This window comes from Sinocyclocheilus grahami, unplaced genomic scaffold, assembly GCF_001515645.1.
Source record: "Sinocyclocheilus grahami isolate Dianchi unplaced genomic scaffold, SAMN03320097.WGS_v1.1 scaffold3188.1, whole genome shotgun sequence".
Lineage (NCBI taxonomy): Eukaryota > Metazoa > Chordata > Actinopteri > Cypriniformes > Cyprinidae > Sinocyclocheilus > Sinocyclocheilus grahami.
This window is the reverse complement of record NW_015508347.1, coordinates 16444-21117: the sequence shown is the minus strand read 5'-3', so window position 1 is coordinate 21117 and position 4674 is coordinate 16444.

Genomic DNA, 4674 nt, shown 5'->3' with positions numbered 1-4674 from the left:
AAAGTTTAATAACATGGTTGCAAAAAATTTGTGAACCACATATAAAATAAATATAAATAAAATAGTTCGATAGTATTTAGTCAGAGTTCCTTATATAGATAATCAGTATGTTTCTTAAACCTCTTTTCACTGATCCTTATTTTACTTTATTTTTTTAAAGAAAACAATAAGAAATTCAAGTGTCAGGTTCCATTTGTAATCAGTTCATGGAAAGTGTCTTGTATTTTTACTATAACTGTTATTTCACAGCTCCTATTGTTTTCTAAAACACTGCAACACTAATTTGACAAACTGCTAAACACCAACCTCTTTGTTCTTCAGTATCTTCATGTTTTATTCTGCAGGGTTCTGGATCACTCATGTTCTCAGTGTTCTTTCTTCTTCACTTGTAGACTGATGGGAAAATATTCCAGCATTTATTGCTGATCTGCTGGGGGAGGAGCTTCAGTGAAGGTGAATTGTTATGTGGTAGGAGGAGCAAATCTGCCAAAATAAAAAATAAATTATTCATGTTTTCACCCATTTTATGCATTTATGTTACTTAATTTGTTTTTAAAACGAATTAATGTTTTATATTGCTCTGTTTTGTCAGTGAATCAATCTATTTTTTAACATTTTATACATATATTCCTATTTTTATCTGCCAAATAAATGAATGGACAAAGAATTATTGAAATTAAAAGAAATAATAATAATAATAAATGAACACAAGGATAAATTAATTTAAAAATAAATGTACAGATTTGTAAGCAACAAATAATACATTTAGATGAATCTTTGTTATTTGGGTTTTAGTTTGCAGTTGTTTACATGAAACACCGCTATCACCGTTGGGGGTTGGGGGGGGAGGGGGGTGTAGTTCATTTGAGTTTCCCTCTTTTCTTTGCTTTCAAATGGCTTGTAAAAGTGCCGTGCGCATTTTACTTTCACTTTCAAATTCGGCGTTAAGCAATTGTTTGTTTGAGTTTTCCCTCTTTTCATCTGATTTCTTGGCTTTCAAATAGCTTGAAAAAGTGCCGTGCGCATTTTACTTTCAAATTAGCTTTGCGTTGATTCAATTCAAGCAACAACAACGTCAAACTCATAGAACTTTTATTAACAAATCGAATAAAAATACACCATATATGCCTAATAAAATAACAAATTACTTAGGCTACACAAAGTTTAAATAGGTATATAAAACTGAAAATCAGCAAACACTGGGGAACCAAATAAATAATGAATCATAGAATGTTCATTAGCAAAACGAATAAGAAAGCTTGGAGGCACGGCATATAGGCTCCAGTCAATAGGCTTTTCAAAATCTAAAATATTGCCAAACAGGCACCTTTGCATTTCCTTTCTAAACAATCTTCTGCCATCGTCTTGTCTTTCTCACCTCACTCTTGTCAGTCAGCTCGACTCACTTTCCTCACATGATAAATAAAATCTGACTCCTGCTCCATGGTGCACTGTCGTAATTTCACAGCTTTAATACCATAACATGTTAATGAAGTTGGAAAGTGCCGAATCTGCTGATGTATTTACAACCGCTAAGTGATAGAGAAGGGTAGGGGGAGGCCGGGGGAGGTGCCTCCGTTGGTAAAATAAATTAGCCAATCACCATCGAGTGTTTACTTTCAGCGCTGAGGAGTGTTGAGAAAAGAAACCTCGCAAGGGAGGCTAGTCTCCCTTCTGATATCAACCAATCATCAAAGAGATGTACATTATGTGCTATTAGTTTGAACGTCTCCCGCTGCGCTGATAATGTACCAAGTACTTATGATGAGTAGCGATATTGAATATTTGATCGCCAACAGATTTACCAAGCTGTCATTCAAACAGTATATATACCAATTAAAAAAAGGGAAAACATGCCTAACTGGACACAGGCTACAGCAGTCGGGGCTTAATTAAATGGCACAACAGGAAGCTCTCTTTTAACACAGACTTTTAAGAAGGGATGGATGTTTGCTTCAAGTGATAGGCCAGGTAAGTGAAATTATATTATATTATCTTGTTGTATGCGTGTCGTTTCTTTACGTTTTATGACTAAAAGCAACCAAAAAGCAATTTTAAAGTGGTTAAGCAAATAATAATAATAATAATCGGCAGGGATCCCAGACCAATACAATTAGTGTGCCGCCTCCTATTTTAAAACCCACGAGCTGCCACTGGTTTGTAGTAAGCCCATTATTTGAGTCTTAGATGCTGAAAGACTATAAAACTGCTTTGACATTTTTCTAACAATCTGAGATTACAAATAATAATTATATAACTACCATGCAACATAATAGGTCCATAGTTCAACTTTATAGTGACCACATTCATAGTAATACAATTAGTTACACGTTGTTAAGGCAATTAAAAGAGCATGACAAAGTGATATTTTAATGTTTCCAATGTCAAACTTAATTCACATTTATCTATAGTAGGTGATAGGCTAAATATAACGTAGCAGTCTTCAAGTGTATATTTAAGCACTATAAACTGCTTGTCTTATTTCAAAACACCCTCATTATTGTGCTCATTATTATAACACATCTAATAACACCTATAAATACAAAAATACACATTTCAATAAATACAGCACAATATAAAACACGCATACACTTCAATCACATAGCACCAGCTACGACAACAGTTTTTCAACTCTGGCACAAACCATCATTGCCGTCTGCACAAAATATTTTATCGCTCGTGATTACAAAATGTCACGCATTTAAAATGAGTTACAGCCAACATAACCAATAAAACGGGTATTTACCTTAGATTAAGAAATCACAGCCACCTGGCATTTTCTATTCAGCAGACACGCCGCCATCACTCCAAAGCTAATGCCATGCCATCCATAAAGGACGTGAGGCTGGAAACTACCGTACTCACCCTACCAAACAGAACTACCGTAAGTACTATAGTGGTTGCATCCATTGTTATTATTATTATTATTATTATTATTGGCAAAGAATTTCAGACGAATCCAATCGGAGTTATATTAAAAATTATCCTGGTACTTACCGTACTTCCAAACTCTATTATGGCAATGGGCAGATGTTTCTTGTCAACAGTCCAAAATAAGTCCAATAAAGCACATCCATCCATAATAAGAAGTGCGAAAAGTGATTATTACCTTATAAATATGGATATTTTTCTTACAAAAATCTTTGGTTTGTAACGATTGACGGTTTATCACGGTTTGAACGTGCACGGTTATCATACCATGAACATTTGCACATCTATGTTTTTTTTTTTAAATGAATGGAAAAAAAAATCTCACCAGTGCACATGCAATTTATTTCTGCTCGGCAGCTTCACTCTGCATTACTTGGCTGCTTACACGCACGTGCAGAGGAGAACATGACAGGGACAGAGATTATATCTAATCTCCATCCCCACCAAAAAAAAGTTAAAAATCTTCAGTTTAGATATTTAAAAAAAACGAACGCGGGGTTGTACTTGAGGACGGATCCAATTTGCAAAGAATGTGGACGCAAAGTAGCTGCAACAGCAGGCAGTACATCCAACATCTTCGCTATATTCACCATCCCTCCGTGCAGATAAAGGTGTGTCGCATTTAAAAAAATATATATAAATAAAGGCACATATGATTTCCGTGATGCAGAGGGAATCCCGGTGTAGTCATGAACATGGAATTTACAGTATAACGAGGATGTCGCGTAAAATGCGCAATCTGATGGATGGATAAATCAAAAATAGATATAATATGCGTCTGTGAATATTAAATCGCGAAGAGATTGCTATATAAATAATTGCTCGTTTCTGCATGTCTCTGAGTGGCGATGTTTGCTGTTTGTCTACACACTGAAGTACATGACACTGTTTCAGCGTCTACATAAACATGAACATCAGCAGAGCTGCTCTGAGAGAAAACTTAAATATTTCCTCTGTTCAAATACACTCTGAAACTCAAAGGTCTACTATAACCCGTCAAAAAAAAGTTCGATTTAAATCGAAATCGAAAGTAAAACGCACACGCACATTCAAAAGCGATTCTAATACCCCACATTTTGAGAGTGACTCCCTGATGCGAGCAAATTAGGCTACATAACATATATAGGCTGTTATTCGTATGTATAATAGTAACTATTAATTAATATCAACAGCGCTCCAGACACACGTAATCTCTTCAAAACTTTCCATTCTCTCCTCTGTCCCCCTCCACCACCTCCTACCACTTCTATAACAGCTGATGATTTTGCCACATTCTTCACAGACAAAACCAGAACAATCAGTAGTCAATTCTCAGCACCACACACACAGGACTTCAAACCAACCACACCCACTGCAAAAACTCCCATCTTCTCCTTCTGTCCCCTCACTGAGACAGAAGTATCAAAACTTCTGCTCTCCAGCCATCCTACAACATGCCCTCTAGACCCAATCCCCTCACACCTCCTCCAAGCAATCTCTCCTACACTTTTACCAACACTCACACACATCATCAATACATCGCTCCTCACAGGCACCTTCCCTACTGCATTCAAGCAGGCTCGGATAACCCCATTGCTCAAAAAACCTCAGGGATCAGTTCTTGGACCCCTCCTCTTCTCCATATACATAATATCACTGGGTCCCATCATACAGGCACATGGCTTCTCCTACCATTGCTATGCTGATGACACACAGCTCTATCTTTCATTTCAACCAGATGATCCAACGGTAGCTGCACGGATC